General features: G+C 36.4%; 1 protein-coding gene across 1 annotated transcript in view; it reads right to left on the bottom strand.

Annotated features, from left to right (window-relative positions):
- The window catches only part of LOC306883382 (D-glucuronyl C5-epimerase B-like), a 70,898-nt gene extending 47,376 nt beyond the window's left edge, over nucleotides 1-23,522 (bottom strand). The window contains exon 1 of the mRNA XM_079438587.1: nucleotides 23,376-23,522. The gene's annotated coding sequence lies outside the window, so the exon portion shown is untranslated. The remainder of the gene's footprint in view (nucleotides 1-23,375) is intronic.
- Nucleotides 23,523-24,685: the final 1,163 nt, after the last annotated feature.

Genomic DNA, 24,685 nt, shown 5'->3' with positions numbered 1-24,685 from the left:
CATGCATACTAAGCTATATGACTACACAATCATAGTTGTTTTTTTCCCCAAACTGTTGTTTTCATGCTCTATATAAAACAATAAAAGTAATATGAGAGTACATTGTAACATGATGAATACTACGAGTCTGTTTAGAACATGTTTATTATTAGTAGCCTACTCTGTTCAAAAATAGATTTTAATAACATACTAAACAATAATAATTAGTTTCTCAGATAGTAAATGTCTTTTTTGTGTATGATAGTACAAAGCATGCATGAGTCTATGCTCACAAATGTTTTTTTTTTTTTGGTTGTTTGTATTTTTTTGGATCAGGTACCTGAACCACAGATGAATCCTGATGACTTTCTTCAAGATGTTTTCCTCTGAGAGCGCTGTACCAACATCAGATGGTCAACTACACTGATATTCTATGGTAAAACAAAATCCTTGCCTACTGATTGTGTTTTTTTTCTTCTTGAATCCATGGAAATAAGTAAATATCAGGTATTTGTTTCACTTGTTGAACAATCTGTTGCAGGAATGACTCAAAGTCTGTTCACATCTCTGTGGTTAGATCAGTGTGCACAATAATGTGTCTTTGACCTTCATTATGTATGTTTTGATTATACTGTGTTGTAAATAAAATACAAATAATTTAAAAACCCCATTTTTTCAGTCTCCTCACACTCTCTCTCTTACCTGCCTCAGTCACAGTCACACTGATGGGCCATTAGCAGCTTTAGGGGAGGGCCCTTTGTCTCTCAGGTGAAAACCACTTAATATTCAAGACCATTACCACTCCCTCACATATTGGCTTTAGATCACAAAACATGTCTTTAAAAATTTAAATCAATATATTGTTTTCTGTGAATGACTAAGCTGAATGATTTTCACATAATTGTGAAGTAAATATTCTAGCTTACAAGACTGATTACTCAAAAGTCTTATTCAGGACGATTTAGTGTGGCTTTTATGGCCTTATTTCAGCTACATTATTTTCCCCAAAACTTACTAACCACGCATAATATTTTTTTTCTAAGAAATGCAGACATGTACATCCATCTTGGTCACATATTATTGTAGCACAGTTTGTGCTGAATACAAAAAAAATTACATGTTGGTCAATAGTATGATTTAAGAAGCTGAAATAAGCACAAATATCAGGGCATGTCAACACATCTCAAGGGCCCCAAAATGACCTCAGACCCCAGAGGGTTAATGCAAAAAATAAATAAATAAATAAATAAATAAATAAATATATATATATATATATATATATATATATATATATATATATATATATATATATATATATATATATATATATATATATATTTAAAAACTAAACATTACAATTCCCCCAATCTGGACAAAGTTACAGATGTTCTCTCACTTAAACAACGCAAAATAAAGTGCTCTGTGACTAGAAAATAGGTAGAAATAACAATTAACTGAGAAGGAGTTGCAGTATAACAAAACAGATGTCATTCTGTTTCTTAAATTGTCATTTTTTCACTAACCTTATTAAATGTGTTCTCTTTCACAAAATTCTTACATTGTTTCAGTTAATTCAGTTAGAATAATAAGAAACTGTAGAGCTGTTACCATCAAATCAGTATCAACAAACTCCATCTTTCCACTGCAGCAGTGTTAATTTCGTTAACGAAGAGGACGACGAAAAATATTCGTTAACGAACCTTTTTTCTGTGACTAAGACGAGAAGTTGACGAGATAAAACTAATATCTGATGATAAAAACTATGACGAAATTTATGCGCGTCTTCGTTAACAAGACGAGACGGGACTAAACTGTTATTTGAGGACTACCGGACATTCAAAATACATCCTATAGGCTAAGTTAACTGTCTTGTCTGCGTCCCTGTCACTGGATCGCAATCAGATGAGGGGCGTTTGTATATCTAGTCACAGTATGGCAGCCGCAGTGGGCGGATACGCTACCAAAACGCAAACTAGCGATCTGAAACAATGGCCTCAGCACCTGAATGGTTATAGGGATAGGGTGACCAGACATCCCGTTTTTCCCAGGAGTCACAATTCGTTGTTGATTAACTTAAAGTTAGTGAAGGCGCGATAGGCGGAATCACTCTGATAGAAGTGCTCCACTTTCTCAGTTCTCACACAGCGCGCGATCAGTTCTCAGAGCTCAAATATACACACAGCAGTCCAAATGTATATCGTGTAGAGCATCTCATGTAAATACAGTCGGTTATGGCTTAAGTGAACGTAAACAGGTGGGTGAAATCTGAATGTGTGTCAGTATTACATGCATCCGTCTTAAATGGACAGCATTCCTAATTAAATAGTCTACCTATCTATGCCATTAATATTAACCAACAAAAGACGTTAAATAAATGTATACTTGTTATATAAACCTACTGTATCTGAAAAATTTGTTAAATTTGTATCTCTACCAAAAAATTTGAATTTATTCCAGTTTTTCCCAAATTCAAAATTATAATTCAAATTTCTCATAAACTTAATTGATTTGGTAATGACTATTTTTGTTTGAAGACTACATATAGAATAGCTACAAAAATAAATGTTGGTAACTGCAGTTTGACTAAAAGTTTTCGTCGACTGAAACTAGACTAAAACTATGATAGACTCAAATGACTAAAATTTGACTAAGCATTTTTCTCTCAAGATAAAGACTAAGACTAAATCAAAAAAGCATGCCAAAATTAACACTGCACTGCAGGAAACACAGAAGCTACATCTGAAGTGGCATTAGATGTATTTACACAGAATGTTTGATGAAGCTGAGGTGCCATAAATGCATTTACACTGCAAGATTTCGAATGCATAAAGAATTTTATAAGATTAATGTTTAAAAATTTTAAAAGAAACGCTGGGAAAAATGCAATGACAGTTTTAAATATGAAACCTAATCAGTGGGTGGTGGCAAATGACTGTTTGAATGAGTGAGTCATTTAGTCCTTCACTTAGTTTATTCAACAGATTCCTTCAAATGGCTGATTCATTCAGAAACGAGGCAAGTGACTACTGTCTTATGAATGGGTTACTGAATCATTAACTCACTTGATTTGTTCAAAATGCAGATTCGCAACACCGCTGTGTTGCTCAGAGACACAAAACTGTTCTGCTGTGACTTTGATTGGAGCTATTTTCATCAGTGAAATTGAGCAAAGCAGTCAATATTGTTTCTAAAATGTAAGTCACTTAATTTTAACTTCTTATTTAATGAACTACTATTGTATAAAATCACATTGCAATCGCGTTGAAACATTTTGGTCGTGTAATGTTGAGCACCTTATATTTTTTGTTACTACCCACAGTATGCATCTATAACATTCATTGGTTTTGATTTCTGCAAGAGTCTCTCTCACACACTAACTTAGGCTGCGCAAACCTCATCTGGCACAACATAAATACATTATCAGTCGCCGTAAGTGTTACGTCAAAACAGATCGGCTCGGAATGGGCAGACTGCGGAAAATCGGCTATTTCCGGTCCCTGGCCGATCGATCAGTGCATCTCTGATATTGTTTCTCTTTGCCTTTATCATTATAGCTGTGGTGTGGCCTCTGCTATTCCTTAATATTGAGAACAATTTTTAAAACTATATATTTATCGTTATCTTTATAGTTATCGTCGTTGGTGTGAACAGGCCTTTAAGTGAAAGCAAACAGCTGAGAAAGAAAACGTGTAACAAAATACTGGATCCGGGCAGCTCTTAAAGTGACAGCAGTCTAATATTCCTGTCGTTTATGTTAATCAAAACAACAAAAGAGAAAAAAATGTATCACTGCTAGAAGAAATTAGAAGAAATACATATTTAAGGTTTTACATTTGATTACTTTATACAATGTAGCATTTCTTATTTATTTGTTGTCTTATTGCTTGTAATTAGTTTCTTATTTAATCGCGGACTGCTTACTTGTCTTCAGTGAGCCTGAGTTTTGATTGTTTTTTATTTATGATAGTATTTGTTTTTGTGATATCGACACTGGTGACAAAAATTCTGAAATTTCTATGTTATTAAAAATTTGTATATCATAAAAGCCTTTTTTAAAGCAAAAATATATATATTGTGTATAATATATATATATATATATATATATATATATATATATATATATATATATATATATATATATATATATATCAGATCAGATGACGCTCAGGCCTACAGCATATCCAGGGCTAACCTGAAGAGGGGCATCAAGAAGGCCAAGCACTGCTACAAGCTAAAGGTAGAGGAGCATTTTTCCAACTCTGACCCCCGGCGCATGTGGCAGGGCATCCAGGTCATCAGTGACTACAAGCCATGCAACTCCACTCCAACGGTCACAGACGTCTCCTTCCTTGATGAGCTAAATGACTTTTATGCTCGCTTTGAGAATAACAACAAGGAGACAGCCACCAAGATCACACTCTCAGGAGACCATCAGACCCTCAAACTCACCTCCACAGATGTCTGCACAGCATTGAGCCGGATCAATGCATGCAAGGCCGCTGGCCCTGACGGCATTCCTGGACGTGTGCTCAGGATATGTGCAGAGCAGCTCGCAGAGGTCTTCACAGACATTTTCAACCTGTCCCTCACCCAAGCAACTGTGCCAACATGCCTTAAGGCCACATCCATTGTGCCAGTGCCGAAACACTCCTCCCCGACGTGCCTGAATGACTACCGCCCCGTAGCACTCACACCCATTGTAATGAAGTGCTTTGAGCGACTGGTCCTGGCACACCTCAAGAACTGCCTCCCACCCACACTGGACCCACACCAATTTGCCTACCGTAGCAATAGGAGCACTGAGGATGCAGTATGCACAGTACTGCACTCGGTACTCACACACCTGGATAATAACAACACTTATGCACGGATTTTGTTTGTTGATTTCAGCTCAGCATTCAACACCGTCATTCCCTCCAAGCTGATCACTAAACTTGGAGACTTGGGTGTTAACACCTCCCTCTGTAGCTGGATTATGGACTTTCTGACCAACAGACCTCAGCATGTTAGGTCAGGCCACACCTGCTCCACCACCATCACACTCAACACCGGCGTACCACAGGGCTGTGTGCTGAGCCCATTCCTCTACTCCCTCTACACCCATGACTGCAGGCCTGTGCATGGATCCAACTCCATCATCAAGTTTGCTGACGACACCACAGTGATTGGCCTCATCAGAGACAACGATGAGACTGCCTACAGGGAGGAGGTACAGCACCTGGCTGCATGGTGCGCTGACAATAACCTGCTCCTCAACACCAGCAAGACAAAGGAACTTATTGTGGACTTCAGGAAGAAGAAAAGTGGAACGCATGACCCCATCCACATTAACGGGATGGTTGTTGAACGTGTCTCCAGCTTCAAGTTCCTGGGAACCCACATCTCGGAGGACCTGACCTGGACCACCAACACATCCAGCCTAGTCAAGAAGGCTCACCAACGCCTCTTCTTCCTTAGGACACTGAAGAAGAACCACCTGTCTCCAATCATCCAGCGGAACTTCTACCGGTGTGCAATTGAAAGCATCCTGACCAACTGCATCACAGTCTGGTATGGGAACTGCACAGTTGCTGACCGCAAGGCACTGCAGAGGGTGGTGAAAACCGCCCAACGCATCACAGGGACACCACTTCCTGCCATTGAGGACGTCCAGAGAAAACGCTGTTTACGTAGAGCTCGCGGCATTCTTAAGGACTCCTCTCACCCTGACCATAGACTGTTTAAATCACTGCCCTCTGGGAGGCGCTTCAGGAGCCTCCGATCAAGGACAAGCAGACTCAGGAACAGCTTTTTCCCTACAGCTGTTTCCCTACTAAACTCTGCCCAATGATACCCCCCTCACACACCACCACAAACTCTTCACCCCTCCCCATCATTAAAATCGGTTAAAAAACAAAAACAAAAAACATCCACACACTGAGTACTATGCACTGGAAATTTTTATTTCTATGCACTTTCAATGTTCATTGCACTAGTATTTATATATCTTAATGTATAGCTTATTCATATCCATTTGTAATTATATTCATAGTTTTTGCTCATAGTGTACATACATTTACTGTACAATCCATCTGTATAGTATGTTCATATCACCCATCTGTATATCATACTGATAGTATTTAAAAATTTGTAAATTATGTCCATAGTACTACTGCCTTATCTGTATATTCTGTACATATGTAACTATTGTAGACACTGTATATCCTGTACCTCTGCTTATTGCACTTCTGGTTAGATGCTAACTGCATTTCGTTGCCCTGTACCTTACATGTGCAATGACAATAAAGTTGAATCTAATCTAATCTAATCTAATATATAGGGGTAGACAATAAGGGAAATTTGCCACTGGCCCTCTGGGCCAGTGTCTTTTGAAGTTCACTGGCCCAGGTCAACGCGTCGGGTATTGATCCCAATAATCACGAAAAAGAACAGTTTGCTTGAACAACATGAATAACATTTATTTTTTTTAAGGTAGGTTTAGTGCAAAGTGCAGCAAAACTGTGCAAAAACATGAAACAAGTGCAAATAAACCTATTGCATAGGATTCATTCTCCGTAGTCACACAGCAATTCATTATGTTATGTTCATACCATAGGTTTCATACACGTTAACTTTTCTCTAACTTACTTGTCTGCATATGTGGGCATTGATCTGCAGAGCTCACAGTAAACCTCTTTTTTTTTTCTTGATCGTAGCCCAGCTAGGGGTGGGCGATATGGGAAAAATATCATATCACGATTTTTTTTTAGAAATATCACGATTCTTTGTCATGTTGGTTTTACAAGTTGTCTGAGCATTACAGCCAAACTAGAAAGACAAAGCCTTTCAAGGTAACAAAAAACAAAAAAAAAGACATGGCAGATATTTAGGCCAAAGTGGGCAAAGATAAAAATCTTTGTCATCATTCTATCTTTCTTATTAAAAAATAAGAACAAAGATACACATTACAAATACACATAATATACAAATAAAACAAACAGTGCTTTATTTCCAGGTACAATAGATGTATTTAGCAGAGCATTCAATGAAATTGAATGAACAAATATAAAAATAAAACACTAGATAGACTGATTCCTAAAGCAACTGTATTAAAGATTTTCAGTCAAGAATAGTGAGTGATTTTTCTCTTTGCGTTTTGTTGTTTTGTTAACGTTAAATGAATAGTCCCCCCAAAAATAAATATTCTGTCATCTGTCTGTCAATTCTGTCATAATGTTTTATTTTTATACCATCATTTACTCAAAAGTTGTTTTAAACCTGAATGAGTTTCTTTCTTCTGCTGAACATAAATGCTATTTTGAAGAAGGTGGAAAACCAAACAGTTGCTGGTCCTCAGTGACTTCCATAGGATTTTTCTTTCCTGCTGTCAAAGTCAATGTGGACCAGCAACTGTTTGGTTACCCTCATTCTTCAAAATATCTTCTTTTGGGTTCAGCACAATAAACTAATAGAGGTTTGGGACAACATGTGAGTGAGTAAATAATGACAGAAATTAAATTTTAGGGTGAACTATCCCTTTAATGACAGTCGACAGCATGTTTAGTGTCCTGTCCCTTTAAGAGCTGCACGCATCTAATATACAGGCACGCATCCGTTTCTCTCTTAACTATTTACTTTCATTTTAGAGATAACCAACTGAGTCTGTATGTAAACCTTGTGTGTTTTGACAGTATTAGCGCAAAAGATAAGTTAGTTGAGTAATCAGGCGCTGTTAGACAGGCTTTTTAGTGCGCGTGCTTCAGGTGTATGCGATCAGAAAAAGCGCACGTCAGACCAGCGCGGGAATGAAACATTTAACCAGCAAGGCTTGTGTGCAAATATGTACTTTTGCGATCGCGAATAAGTGCTGTCGGGATCACGTAACGTGTTAGCGGTGGTTACCGAGACGATTAAACAGATATCAAAACACAGAACCACAGGTAATTAATGTGAAATTAGACTTTTTTTTAATCGAGGCATTATTTTTACTGGCCCCACCGGGCTAGTGGTTGGAGCGATCTGGTGGCCCTGACGGTTTTAAAAGTACGTCCGGGCCACCGGGCCAATTATATTGTCGACCCTATATATATATATATATATATATATATATATATATATATATATATATATATATATATATATATATATATATATATATATATATATATATATATATATATATATATATATATATAAATATATAACACACGATACGAGTAATTTTATTTCACGATAACTAATATATATATATATATATATATATATATATATATATATATATATATATATATATATATATATATATATAGATATAGATATAGACATATATAGATAGTTATCGTGAAATAAAATTACTCGTATCGTGATATAAGATTTTGGTGATATCGCCCAGCCCAAAACAAAGCATAAAAGCACAGGAAATTAACAACAATTTACTGGAATGCAAGTACTGTGAGCTGAGTTCCAGCTCCAACTAGTCTAAAATTATCACTGAGGCATCATTAAAGTTAATATTAGTCTTGATATTAACAAGAGATGCCGCAAAACATTCATGAATATTCATAAAGCAGAATGCAAGAATGCAGTTCCTTCTTCCGTTTGTCTCTGGAGCAGCGATGAGCTAAACAACAGTAAAAGATAATCTGAGAAAGCCGTTTGACTCTTCTCCACCACGCTCGTCTTCTAAACCTAAATATATAAAAAAAAAACCTCACCCCCCACTCCTGAGCTCCCTACCTGGCATCATGGCAGTCAACAGGGAGAAAATTCCTCTTACTGAGCTTGTGAACAACTCTGTTCCCCAGTGAGAGAGCCTCACACTGGGCTCCCCACCCCCCACACAGGCTGGAATATTCCACACAGGCCTGCGGGAAGAGAGACAACTAACTAGGTGCAATGGGTTTCCGAGAGCGTGTGCGTGCCTGCAGTACAGCACCATGAGAAACAAAGTGCAAAATTTTAGTGCGTGACTCAAATACCATGCTAAAGTGGGTCATTTTAAAGTGAACATGTGCTTCAGTCTCTCTGAACCGGAAATGAACATGCATGGTGAAAAAAAAAAAAAAAAGCAAAACTCACCTTAACTTCAAATTAGAAAGACAGTGGCAAAATAACACTCTTTTATAACAAATCGGACACAAAATTATCCCAAATCTCAGCTGGATTTTAAGGGTACTTAAAGGGAGAGCACAAACACAACAGAGAAAAGTAAACATCCACCAATATGAGATATCATCCTGCGTCCACAGAGAGCTTTCCCATATTTCAGAGCGTTCTTTGATGTACACTGCTGGAACTGAATCTAACTTCCTGCCTTCTGTGGAAATTACATGTTTCAGTCAGAGGGCTTTCAGGGCACTCACCACATTAACAGATATCCAAGCTGTTGCTCCTCTTCAGAGCGAGCGCAAAAACGTATTTGCAAGGTTTATGGTTTCCATACCCGTGTATATGAGTGTTTCTGTGTAAAATATCTGAAGACAGGATGCACAGCAGGGTTCATTTCAAGGCTGTCTGCTTGGAAAACACTTCCTGGTGAAAATCCTCAGTTTTCTCAACAACGTGGTTTCTTGCCAAAGAAAGAGACACAACAGGCTTATTTTTGAAAGCAATCTTCAAACAGAGATGATACCAGTTGCGATAATAAACTGAAACGGTGTCTTTTTTTTTTTTTTTTAAAGAAGAGATCATATAGGATGTTTTCACAAGAAGTTATAAAATAACCAAACTCATTTCAGTTCCTTGAAATGAACCAAGAATGTGACAGAATGAAGAAAAAAAATGACGGTAGTTCTTATTACACTCACACTGTTCCTTACCTTGGAAGTGGGCTCAAATCTGTTTTTGATCCACTTTAACACTGACAGAGTATCAATTAATTCTCCTCTCATCTTTTTTGTGAATTAGAATGTTTTTCCTATTATTTTTTTACTGTCAAATAAAAAAAGTTTTAAACAAAAATGTCAATTATCTAGATTAATGCAAATAATTTAACATCCTAAATAATGATCACCAGCACAGATAGCTGTGTTCAGCAAAACACACCTTATTAAAGGGGTCATCAGATGCCCATTTTGCAAGTTTATATGATTCTTTAGGGTCTTAATAAAAGTCTATAACATACTTTGGTTAAAATTTCTCAATGGTAGTATAAAAAACACCTTGTTAAACCCGTCAAAATTAGCTCTGTTTTCAGGAAGCAGTTTTTCAGTCCATGTTGCTTTAAATGCTAATGAGCTCTGCTGACCCCGCCCCTCTCTTCTGTGGGGTGATGAGCAATACTGTTTACTTTAACCGCAAAACTGGCCAAGTAGTACATTAGGAAAGGTGATTTGCAAAGATTCATTAAAAAAAACCTTATACTCACTTCTGTAGATGAAGCTGGATCACAAATGATTCGCGCAAACATAAATCCCTCTATGTAGATCGGGGATTGGCGCATTCACCTCAAAGCGAAAGTAAGGTTAATCCTCTGCGTCTTCAGTGGCTCAGATGTCGGGAGTTAATGACGACTGCTATATTCATTATTACATCCAACAACAAAGCACCTCAATCACTTAATCGGAGATATCTTGTCTTTCCCTGCACCGGAGTCAACACAATGGCGGACAGCTCACTCAGGGTAGGTCTAAGGTCAGACGGTCTTGTCAATCAACTATCGTGGGAGGGGCCTGTACAGAACTACGTCATTCTGACAGGAATCTCAGAACAGCCTAATTTGAGAAAGGGGATTTTAAAATAGGGATTGAAAAAAAACACTGGGTGGATTTTTATCATTATAGGATGGATGTGTACACACACTTCCAACACACATTTATGTTCAAACAAATTGAAAAGTGAATTTTGTATCCGACGAACCCTTTTTGGCGCCAACAAAATATCTTTATTAGATACGGTTTTGTTTTCTAAAAGAGATAATAGCATAAAAAATCAGCACTAAATTCATGTAAAATGTAGTGTGTTCTGTTTTAGGGGCAAATTTAATCTTATTATATTAAAATAAGTGGCTTTTCTCCTCTGTTTTGCATTCAAAAACTGAACCGCACTAAAGACTAACAGCAAACCATACTCAGAGCACTGCTTGAAATGGTCTGTTTGAATCACTTTAAAGAAGCTCAGGTTGCTTTCACTTTTCATGTGTGTACAAGTGCATATGACCCTCCTTTGTCCTTTTCTCTGCAACAGACTGAATGGATGCAAGCAGGCCAAACACATGGGTCTTATGAAACTGGACACGTCACATATCCAAGGCTTTGCTTATGTTTCTGCGGCTGTAGTTGAGAGTCATAAAAATACCCTACTTTCCTATCACACACAGACCACACAAACCCGAGCGCCATTCACCTTTAATAAAAACAGCCACACTACAACTCAAGAATGCTTTCTTTTGATGAGGCAGGCTCCTTATGAGAGCGATCCATTTAAGCATAACTTCAAATGTTGGCTAAATGTGCTTTTCAAGAACTCTCCTATAAGTTTCACTAAAGAAGGCCTGATAAATAGCAGTTCTCTTGACCTCAAAGCACTCCATCAGCCAAAGGAGCCAAAGGAGCACAAAGGATGCTTAAAAAAGAGCTATTATGCATGCAGAGAGATGGGCAAATAAGTGCAGACGACTGAGCTGAACACTTTGAAGGGATTTTTCAGACAGCCCTTCAGAGGCACTGTATAATAATAATAAAAAAAAAAAAAACTTCCACAGTGGAAAAAAGTGTGTTTAACTGCCAAACTTTATAAATAGAAGTTAAGAAACAAGGATGCCCGAATTCACATGAAAGCATTATCGTAATACTTCAGTCATATTATAAGTCTCATTGCTGACAGTAAGGGACTATTCATTTTAAATTATGAATAAATATGTGTGATCCAATATCTTTACTTGGCTAAATCTGATATTATGGCTATTTAATGCACTAATATCTTAGATAATGTTAGGACAATGTTTTCTGTTGTAGACCTTAAAATACTTCAGTGCCCATTTTTTAAGATTTACAGAATTGTTTGACATAAATGGTTATAGATGGTTCAATAGTCTGCCTGATAAAAAAAAAAAGAATATACAGAATGTAAAGCATTAATTATAGATTATAAAATAAACAATACAATGACTGGTTCAATGAGAAAGTCAATTGTGAACTCTGAATGATTTGTGAATGAGTCTGACTTATGAGGCTAACTTGTAAGTTTGAGAATCTTTTTACTGACTGATTAAATTAATTTGTTCAAGAGGCAATTGTGAGGTCTAAACAGTAGGTGAAGCTATGCCATTTACTTTCTGCATTATTTCAATAACACTAAGACTTCAAAACTCTCCTCCAGTACTCTTTAATTGCTGAAGTCTGTTACTTATATGACTAGACTAGAACTATAAAAGACAAATAAGTATCAACCAGAGGATGGGTTCCCAGTCAGGGTGTTTTTCCCTTTAGATGATATAGGCAGGAATGGTGTTTCTCTTTCTTTTTTTTTTTTTTTTTTTTTTTTTTTTTTTTTTTTTTTTTTTTTTTTTTTTTTGGCCTGTCAGTAACACAGATAACACATGACAGTACGTATGTGTAGTTATGCTATCATCATTCACAGCCTTTTTTTTTTTTTTTTTTTATATTATTTATTTTTTATTAATTAATTAAATTTTATATACCCTTTTATTTAACCATACTATGACCGACAAGACCAGGGGACAGAGGAAACAAGAGAGAGAAAAAAAAATAAATAATAAAAAAAAAAAATTATAATAATAATAATAATAATAAAAAAAAAATAATAATTATAATTATAATGATAATAATAAAAATAATAATAATAATAAAAAAAAAAAAAAAAAAAAAAAAAAAAAATTGTGGATAAAGTCAACAGAGAAGGGGGAGAGAGAGAGAGGAAAAAACAAGACAAAAAAAAAAAAAAAAAAAAAAAACAGACAATTTGCTTCGATACCTGCTGACAAAAAGAGAAAACAACAGAAGACACAACAGAAGACACAACATCAGAGAAACTGCAGCAACAACCAACATCTGTATGAATCACAATAAATTCTAAATGTTAAATGTTATTGAGCAACACGCATAACTAATATTACAAAGTAAGTTTTGAAGCAACAGCAGATCAGAACAATGTGTGTCTGTGAGCACCCGTTTTTACACCAATGTGAATGCTTGAGTGTACACCTGTGTGTGTGAGCGCGCTTGTGTTCATAAGGTTCCTCCATGTAAATGTTTAATAGTGTGTGTGTGGGTGTTTCTCTTTCTACTGTCACTGGGGGTTTAAAGCATTGATCTTTCTAAAGCTGCTTTCAGAAAACATGCATTGAGAAGAGTGCAATAAAAAAAAATTGAACTGACAATGCCCAACAGCAGTGTATGGCCAGAACTGTCCTTTTCAAAAATACAGCTTTTTCAGTCAAAACAGGCCAACAGCAAGTCCAGCACATCCAAATTGCATTAAAGATTTGTAAAACTTTCTTTGTATTAGCTGAACTCAAAGGGTTCAAGCTTGTCATGAGACGCCGAAGCTCACGTGACACAATCCTTTCATGGATTTTAAGAAGCTTTAAGATAATCAGCAGCACAATATTTGCTGAAGATCAAGGCAAAGCTCTACAGTTACACCTTGTCTTTCACAGGTCACATTCTTATTCTCTTCACACCTGCAAACTATCGAGAGGCGACATGGCGTGAAAGTAGATCCTTGTAGGAGGTCCGAGGACACATGTCTCGGCTGAAAATTGGAAAACTAGAGGAAAAGGTACAATATAGTGATAGTGCAAGTGATATATTTTGGTTTCAAAACCGCAGATTTCATCAAAAAGTCAGAGGCCGTGCAGGTGTGTGACAGTAACTCATAGATCAACTCAACCGTCAACGATGCCTCGACTAGCTCGACCAGGCATGTGCTACTGAAAACTCACAGGAGCACTAAAGAGACTGGAAAAATCAAGACCTTGGGAAGGGTCCAGGCCCTTGCATCTGATCTCAGCCGGGTGGCGGAGTAGAGCAGGTGGGGTGTGACATGTCCAACAGTCATGTCAATAGCTTGACAGCTTATTGGACAGCAGGAAACATAGCAGGCCAACGAGAACTCCTCTCTTCACAACCCAGTGTGTGCAGTTTGATCACTACCATAACTCTGAGAACGTCACAAAGCTGGCATACACACACACAAAGTCTGGCTGGTGGCTGCTTTGCCAAATAATAATTACTAGACTGGACCCCCTGACACCCTCTCCCTTTGCTTTGTTTGTTCAGCAGCTAAAACAATAGATAAGAGAAAGAACAACACCATCCCTATTGTTTTCAAAATACCGTTTTTCTTGATACCCGGGTAGGCAGGGCTCAAGGTCTTTGTTACAGGGCTGGTGGGATTTGCACTGTTGAAGTTAGGATAGTTGGGCATTACTGAAATATGAATGGGTGCGTTTGTGAACCGAACTGGGTTGGAGGTGCCCCGAGTGACACAGCAAGGGGCTCAACTGCCAGGATACCCCCCAGACCCCCACCCCCCCATGAGATCCCCATGGACCATGACACTTACTTATGTACTGCAGCACAACAGACGAGATGTCTACAGTCCCTCTGTGAGTTCAGCTCACAACTCACAAACTTTGTTATTTATCTAGGTTACAAAGCAGAAAGCAAAACAAAAACTTGCAGAACATGTTTATTTTAAATTAAATACAAAGAAAAAAAAAATGCCTTTTTCAAATTCTTAACATTTGAGCGGCAGTTCAGTCAGGAATCTAACAACCAATTTGAGGTCTACAGAAGGCAGCATTTAAAAGAGAAGCAAAAACCAGACCTGAAAGGCAAAAACAGTGCTGCACTAAAATGGCTTCATTAAAGGCCTCTGACATGCAGAGCTTAAAGACTTTTAAGAGCAGACCTTACGCTGTGAGATGAGTGTCATTTACCAACAAGACAGAAATTATCCAGCAGTGGCTGCTAGCTATGCACAATGACTTTAGAGAAGAAGACTGATAGACAACCCAAGATGCACCAAACAAAAAAGCAGAAATAGAGACTTGTCATTGCACATTTGAAATGGGATACGAAACTGAGGACAAGTGAGGATGAAGAGTATTGTCATTGCTGACTAGAGCAAGAGAAGGAATTAAATCCATTTCCTCCAGTGATGAGCTATAGTTGAGCAACAACATTGTTCTGTCTATTTAAGTCCATTACACAATGTGTCTTTCAGAGCAAGTTCACAATGGCAAGGCCAACTCTAGCCCAATAAACGTGAATACATGCTGAACGAAGCGATTACCTAGGTCTGTGATTTATTTATTTATTTTTTAATATACTTGCCAACTTTGTTAATTGTTACATAAAAAAATGGCCATCGTTTAATAATAGACAGAAGATCAAATGCTACCAGACTTTCAACTTTTCCAAAAAACACATGCAGACACACACACAAAAAACATATGTAGTCTTATTACAATTCCAAAACAATTACATGTTCAAAAATCAACTCAAAAAAATCAGACATGTTTTATATGATATCCTCCGACTCATAGTCTGAAGCTTAAAAAAAAATTATAATAATAAAAAAAAAAAAAAAAAAAAAAAAAAAAGAGTATGTGCCCAACATAGACTGAATGTTTCTGGCTTTTGCAAACTAGCATCAACACATCCAGACTGCAAATCATGGCAAAAGCCACATACTAGTGTATTACAGCCTCACCGTCTTACAGCATCTTTCAATTTTCACTTTGTAAGAAAGATCAGTTGACCTCAAAAGACTCAAAACAAGCTTTAGTAAACTTGTTATTCATATCAAAGTCCATTTGAGAGTATATAAAGTCTTTGCTTATCTGGAAGTACTGGTCAGTTTTTCAAACTCTTAAACCCTGCAAACTCAACACTTTATTGATTAAGAATATGAACGCAACATGGTAAATTGCAAGGTAGGTGCTTTTTCCCTGTTCATATTCGCCTGTACATGTATACATAGTAACATATATTTTATTAAGAAGTATAGAAATCGGTCCACCATTGTCACTGTCTTAATTTGCAATTAAAAAGCATTACATTCACATTCTGGGCGAATTTGCTCGCCTATGCTTATATTATGCATGTACAAATAAGATTATGTTAATCTTATAAGTAATAATAACTGATATCATCTTTGTGTTCCGATGAAAAGTGAAACATAGGCATGAGGTTGTGATTAAACTGTCATTACATATTGGATCGTTGATTATGAAAATTGCATCTATCCTGGACATTTACACCCCTAGGTAGTAATATGAAGCAGCTAAGTCAAAGTAAATAATGTAAATTTACTTTCTAAATTTAGCTAAAATCATATTTAGCAAACATCACTGTTAACCTTTCCTGCTCAGCTTCCAGATCATTGTCTCAGTGGAACATAGGCTGTGATGTGTGAATGTAAATACATAGTATTAAAAAATGTTTTTGTGGAAATGTTTTCGTGTGGAAAGACTGTGGAGATCTACAGCATACGAGCATGGCAATTCAGGTGTGGAACAAGTCAACTTTTATGATTATTATTATTATTAATAATAATAATATTTAAATCTGTAATCAGCATAGACTATTCTTATGCCATATGGTCGTTGACAAATTCTGTATTTTATTTTCATGCAGCCGTTTTTTCTTTCTTTTTTAAATGGTTCTTTTTTGTGTATCATTTTCAGTTCCAATGTGGTAAGGGGTAAATAAATAAACCAAGGACCATTTAAAACCCAAATCAGTGTAAAACAGCTGCATGAAAAGATGTTTGTGAATTTAATTGTACGAGGGGAAATCTGCATTATGTAATTCATTGTCATTTTAAGCAGAATCAAAAGTTTATAGTTAAACCGTAGTGCTTTGTTTCATTAACTCGAACCATATGGATTACCTTCATGCTGGTATACCCAGCATAAAGGTCAAATTGTTGGTATACCCACTCAAATGCATTTTATGCCTCAACAGATATTGGACAACTTTCTAAAAAAAAAAAAAAAAAAACCTCCAAAAGTGATCTGCAGAAGAAAGAAAAACATCTTGGAAGGCATTGTGGTGAGTACATCTTTCATCTTTGGGTAGGGCCGGGCATCGATTAAGGTACTTTTTAGGCACTGACCAAATCAGGAACCAGAATCAAAGTAAAGGCATCATTATTGATAGTGAAAATTTTTGAATGTTTACATTAATTTTGGGGTTAACTGGGACCATGAAAACATGCAGTTTGGGCCTAGAGTTAAAAAATAATTTCTCCTTTATGTTATTTTTTCATATGAAAACAAACATTGTGTCTCTAAAACACTTCAACATCAGAACAATTGTATTAATTTAATAAAAATTAATTAGTCATGTTCAACCTCTGCTTTCTCACTTTCTCACACAGAACAACCTCATGGACAGCAACTAGTCTTTCTCATGAACCGAGCATTACAGTAGTTCAAGTCTTAACTCTCAGGTAAGTCATTCAGGGTGTCACAACATCTTGTTTCTGGTGTGCCTCAGGGCTCAGTGCTTGGAACAGTTCTACTCTCCATGTACATATCATGACAATGGCTCTGTCATTCAGAAACATGGATTTTCATATTACTGCTATTGTAATGACACACATCTCTCCCTTTCAGTCCAGCTGGATGTTCCGATGTATGCTGCTCGCATCTCTGCCTCCTGGACAGAAATGTCTTGCTGGATGTTGGATGACCATCAACTCACCCTGACCAAGACAGAATTGCGCAAGTTTTCAGTCAACCCATCCTTAATGTTACAGTTGACAAATATAAACACTGACTACATTGCACTGGCCCAATCCTGCAGATTTGCCCTGTACAACATTAGGAAGATCAGACCCTTCCTTACGGGGCATGCTACAGAACTCCTTGTCCAAGCTCTTGCTCTCTCCAGACTGGACTATTGCACTGCTCTCTTGGCAGATCTTCCAGCATGTACTATCAAGCCTTTGCAACTAATCCAGCATGTGGCACTGAGAGTGCTCTATAACAAGCTGAAGAGAGTGCACGTCACTAACCACATCACTTTGCTCTGGTTGCTAGTAGCCACCTACATCACATCCCAAAGAGGTATAAATTCACTTTCACAGACCTCTACTTTGACCGTTTGTTGCTGTTGTAATAAACTGCCTAACTCTGCCCGTTTTCATGAAATGTCTAAAAATGCTTTTTTTTTTTCCATGAACACTTGACCCATTTAAGGGATAGATCACCCAAAAATGAAAATGACCCCACGAAGCCATCATATGTGTATATGACTGACTTCTTTCAGACAAACACAATCAGAGTTATATTGATAAACTTCTGGGCTCTTCCAGGCTTTATATTGGCAGTGAATGGCTGCCATGACTTTGAAGCTCAAAAAAGTGCATCCATCCTTCATAAACATACTCCATATGGCTCCAGGGTTTAATAAAGGCAAAGCATATTTTACACTATGTATTATTGTATTATTGTAATTATGTACTAAACGTATTTCCTGTAATTTTTTTATTCATTTAACTTGACATGTAATGCTTCTGTACAATGACTAATACTGTGAATGTGCAGGTTCCTTTTAATAGATACAAAATACATTATTCATTTTACAGAGATTGGCTGACAATGTTATTTTTTTATTTTTTACATTTCTAAGTAACTATGCTCACTTCTCTACTGTCCAAACATTTTAAACTGTAATATTTCTGGAAAATGAACGATTAAAATGTATATCTACAGACATCGGTCTTTGTATTATGAATTTACTACATTTTTATACAACATTTCTTGATTATTGTAGTTATTAATATCTGTATTTTAACCAAATTATTCTAGGTAGACATTAACTTCTAAATACCTTTTAATTTACAGAGGTTGGTTGAAGTTGTGAGATTGATTCTGTAAAAAGAGGTATTAATGCTGTAAATATACAAGCTTTTTAAAAAAAAAAAGTGTTTACTGCATTTTTATAAATTATTTCTTAGTTATTGTACATGGAAAGACTGTACTTTAAAAGTAATTTCCTGTAGATTGACAGAGCAGTTTTATAAAATAACTTAAAACCTTAAATTTATGGTGATTAACCTGAAAGTTGCTTCTATGTAATTTGACATACATTGTTTTTCCATAGTTTAAAAATAACTATCAACAGTAATATACTGTAATTTAATTAATTTTGACCGTTAAGTCTTTTCTGTATTTTTACCGTTTTTGCTTGTAATTTTGTGAGATGGTTATTTTCTGTAATTTAATGGAATACGTCTGGAAGCCCTGCTGCCAGTCTTTTTACAGTTTTTTTTACAGTGCTTATAGCATTAGCATGATATTTCAAAACATTTCATAACTATTTTAGTCCAACAGAAACTGAACTTTTAAAGTCTAAACATATTGCATTAATTGGTACAAAACAATGAAAAGAACTGCAGGTCATATTCAAAAAACAATGTGTATACAGCACATGAAAAAGCTATAAAAAGTTACTACAGAAATTAAATTAATCTTTTAAAAGAGTTGCACCTACTTCATAAACAGACTCTGCAAAAATGATGGATATATTTCTTGGGAAACAAACAAAAGACCATGCACATTGCTAAAGTACAACCCACTATTCTTCAATTGAGAAAAACGTCAATTTCAAAGCCAGCAACACGGTAAGCATATTGGTTACAAGAAAGCCATAAACCTTTCTGTCTGCTGGTTTTATTGATTTTGGATGCCCGAAATCCATTAGCGCCCTTTACATACACAGTGTTTTTCTGTCCCAGTTTGGTAGAGCAAGATTTTGCTCGAGTTTCCTTTCAACCTGCCCATGTGGAGGGAGAGAGCGGCAGCAGTGGATTAGTGATGCTGGCAGAAGGCCTGGGCCAGCACTGCTCCATGGCCAGCTCTCCACTCATCAAGAGCATCCGAGTGATCCAAATTACGAGTGGCCCCTGTGTCCAAGGGCTCAGGAAGTGTCCAGCCAAGGGCCAAGTGGGACCGACTTCCCACAATTGGCTGATATTAGTCCCCACAGGAGGCCCTGTCCATGTGTTTACAACAGTAACACAGACAACCATCCATTATAATGGACTCCATAAGCTCAAGTATGGCACACAATACCTTTTTAAATCAACAACCTCTATTTTTCGAACAGGTGAATAGTGGATTTTCATGTTAAAGCCTTCTTCAGCAATGACTTTATGTAGACACTTCCCCACACAATAACTATGACAGAGCTTCTTTTTTTTTTATTTTGTTATGAACAGCTGAAGGTCTTCTTCCTTCACCCACATAACAATGCAGCCTCAGAAGCTGAACATCAACGTACTCTCAGCGGCCTTTTGAAAACTAGGCCTCATAATGAGTCAGAGTTCCTGCCAATTTACTTGCCCTCTTTTGTGCTCCAAATTTCCCCCCTGGCCAAAATCAACCAGAATTCCCTCATGCACTTTCCAGTACAATTAGTGTGACAAAATATCATACGCTTCTTAATAAAACTGAACTACGGGGTTTGAAGCAGTCCCATTATAATAAGTTGTGATAAGAGGTTGATAAAAAGACAAGTAAGGTAAGAGATCACATCTCTGAAGAAAACTGAAGTCTGCGTTTTCTTATCAGAGGACGCCAACTTGTTATGCTTATGAAAATGGGTTTAGTCTGTTTTAATTCATTTCTTTGGAGTGCAAATGTGCAGCATGTGATAAAGCTGATCAGAGACAGTGAAACGTGACCGAGCCATTGAGAATTGTTCGCCTCATTTACAGGTCTAGGCAGATAGTTACCAGGCACACTAGCAAAGTCAGGAACACTATATCCCAATTACGGCGGCACGATAAACCGAAATAAAAAGAAACTGTGATATGGCTGCAATTATCAAATTGAGAAGGCTGTGATTTAATTAAATAAATATATGCACTGTGTTTTAGAGTGAACATTTATATGCAAGCAGTTCATGTTTCAGTGTTTTTTCTTTGCATCACTTCTGCAATTGGACTGCTGGTAATGTAATTCTGGGAACACAACATGCGCCAACCAACTTCCCAAACTTGTACTAAGAACCATTTTAAAACCAGCTGTTGTCCACAAAAGAAAACTATAAGTGATCCCTGTGGTTTTCAGCCAAAATAAAATCAATGATTTAACGTTTTTAAAAAAAGGACAAAATAAGACAACAAAACTATGAGTACTGTAATTTTACAATTGAGTTGTGAAATATATATTTTTTTTCTTAAATACTCGACTGTTTTATTTTATAGTAAAATAGGGTTGGCGCTATAACGGTAAATTAAATTTGTCAACCTGATGGACTATCATATCTTTTGCAGGTATGCTCATGTGACATTTCTGTGCATTTTCAAAATATATTTATGTTTTGAAGCACTGTGGTTTAAAAAACAAGTGATTTTAAATAATGAGCAATTAGCAGCAAAAAAAATTGGCATATGTGCGCACTGTCTGAGAGACACGGTTTGAGCACACTCCTGTAAAACATGCACACATAAAGCATTGTCATTTTGATATTTAATCAAAATGTTGTCATTTTAAACAGCGATCACAATTTTAGTTTCATCTGTTTTTAACTGAAGACTTTACCTACTCTTGTTCCCCATTCACCCTTCGGCACTCGAGCGGTGACTGCAGAGAGGAGATGAAGATCTTGAAGAAGAGCAGCACAAAATAGCTATTTGTTTCTTTCTGGAGACAGCAGAGCTGGCACAACCTACAACTTCAAAAAATAGTTCTACAAATCTCACCTTATACTGGACTGGACTCTTTTCTGCAAGTGAGGTTATCAGATGGACAGTTTGGCAATTCCACACACCTCAAATATGATGACTCCACTCTATCCTTTGAACACCTGATCCCTGAAACTATAACCGACTCATGTAGCCATTTCAGATAGCACTTAGCTAATGTAAAGCCCATACCGCAGCCAATTTGTTACTGGTCCAGGTGTCTGCTGAGCGCAAATGAGCATGCATACTTAAAATTGGGAGCTAGTTGGTATTTTTGTGACAATCCGAAAGGTTGAAAAAACAAATATTCATAACATTTCTTTCACTACAACATCAGACTTATTTCAACTAAGTGGCTTTGCAATTTATGGACCCTTTTCACATTTCCACATTGAAGCATGGAAGTCAATAATAGCAGGCTAAATTTCATAAGATGTACAATGGAGATAGCAAATATCATTATTATTATTATTATTAAGAAAATCCACTATTACATTTCCTAGACTTTCCAAAATTGGGGGGGTGTATCAATACACCACCAACAGTCTGTGAAACGCAATGTGTTGCATCTAAAACTACAACAAATAATTTTGGTCACTGAAATAAAGCTAAAATAAAATAAATAATAGATATATAAAAAATAAAAATATATAGATGAAAAATGTAAACAAAATATTTTACCCTGGAAACTGATAAATAAGTGTAAGTTAAAGTACTGAAATAACTAAAACTGGAGAAAAAAAAAAAAAAAAAAAAAAAAGCTAAACAGAATTTATTTATTTATTTAGTTTCAACGAGCACAAAAATACTAATGCTAAAAATAAAATGAAAACTGAAATAATACAAATAAAGGCTAATTCAAAATATTAATAAATACTATAATATTATAGAAATAAGAATAAAATATCACCTACACTGAGCAGTTGCAGTTTCCCGGATGAGCAATTTAATATACAGGGAATGACAGCAAATATTGGGAAATATCTGACCACGATCTGACCAAATATCTGACCACAATTGACCAGAATCATAACCAAGTATTGTATACAGCTGTGTAATATATAAAGTAAGTATGTTATTTAACAAGTCACTCTGTCCACTTTATAATGTCATGTATCATGGGATGTCCCTTCATGACCGATGCGTGTCTTCTCATATAATTTATATTTTATAATTTCTATAATTATATTTCTTGCTTTTTTTTTAAATTACCAAAATAAGACAAAGTACCCCTTTAGGAAGCATTAGCACTGTGCCACCTCAACTCTTAAGGTCAATTTTATATTCAGGTATGAGCTCATTCAACATGTAATACCTGCACTATGCCAAGGACCACTTCAGCTTTTAAAAGCGACAATAACATATCTGAACAGTCCATTACTGCGGTCATCTCAAAGAAAAACAGACAGTCAAACAAAAAACTACCTACCGATATATCTATAGTATCTTGTAAACAAAACTATATGTGCCCAAAGGAGGCAATCCTGCATAGATGCATCCTCAGCGAGAGTCCGATCACTAACAGTGCAGCACACGCCACGTCCACGCAACACAAACACTGGCAGAGCGTGAACAGAAAGAAGAGGTTCATTGATTTAAGCAATTAAGAGCTAAACGAACTAAAATGTGTGAGACTAGCTGCTAGCAGTCCTGATGCTCAACTCAAAGGCACTGCACTGTCGACATGTTAGCACTGCAACTAAATGAGCAAAAACACTCATACTCGCTACAAAGAAGCAGTATTTACTCACCTTTGCGACATTCACGCACGCTGTTCCTCAGGCCCTTTAAAAGTTAAAAGGCAACGTAAACAGCCTTGATATTTCAGCTTGGACTTGAAAGAGAGAGAGAGAGAGAGACGGTGGCTCCACCGGCAGTCAAGCACCCACACTCAGCCCGCTACAACGATGCAGCGAGAGAACATATGCCACAAATATCGCGATATCACAACGCTCCTGACGGCGCTGGACTGACCAATCATACTCGAGACACGTCGTCCAATGAGGAAGCGGAGGGCGAGACATCCCGACATTATTGGTCAGTTTACTGAGATTGACTTCCTGGAGAGCAATTTATAGAGCTCAATCATGCAGTTTGTTTACAGGATTGAGGAGAAACTGAGGGAACTGGGGTGTGTGAATTGTTAGAGTTTTGCCAAACCAAACAGGAAAACCGATATGTACACGTTACAGAAAATATGAGCAAATCTACAGACTTTACAGTCATGTATACTAAACCAGAGTGAAAAATAAGAGGTTGTGCTCCTTTAAAACCTGATATATGAATAATAGTCTCAAGAATCTTTCTCAGAGACCCAAACTGAGCAAAAAATTCAAATTAAAATATGCAATTTGGTAAAATGAATCTCTGATTACTTATTTAACTAAAATGCATAGGCCTATAAGTATCAGTTTATACTGTGTATCTCCCAATAATATGTCTAGTAAGATGATACCCATGAAAAATCTATGGCTTTATTATTAAAGCTCTGCAGTTTTAACTGGGGGCTAAACATATAATGCATAGGTGAATAGAGATGCGCAAATAAACATTCCCTTAGAAGCCTTATGTATATGATACATTTTACTGTGTAGTCTATTTGAAAAAAAAAAAACATGTATGGGTAATCAATCATTTGCTTCAATCCAGTAAATGTGTATGCTTAAATATTACTAACAATATAAAAGTTATTCTTATATGTACTTTTTAAAAATCATTAAGGATTTTACAGCAAACAGACACATGTAAGCATATGGACAACCTAAAAGTATGAACTATCAATTAAAGGACAGAAAGCATGTAGTGGATTGTGCGTAGCAGATTTTTCAGGAAGGTTTTGATCCTATTGATAATTTAGAGGCCTTAGAAACTTAGAACTTATTTAAGAGAGGAAAAAAAATAAGAGCATAAAATAGAAAGAGAAGGAAGAGGGGCATAATGTGTAAGTATCAATCAACTTCAACTTTAATCAACTGCAGCAACTTTTTACATTACTAATTAATTTGGCAAATTAGGTATAGCCACATATTCAAAGCTATGTGTATCTGTGTGTGTTCTGCCT

The sequence above is a fragment of the Barbus barbus genome (assembly GCF_936440315.1).
Source record: "Barbus barbus genome assembly, chromosome: 2".
Lineage (NCBI taxonomy): Eukaryota > Metazoa > Chordata > Actinopteri > Cypriniformes > Cyprinidae > Barbus > Barbus barbus.
The sequence above is the reverse complement of the archived record's forward strand: the minus strand, read 5'-3'. Positions and strand labels throughout refer to the sequence as shown.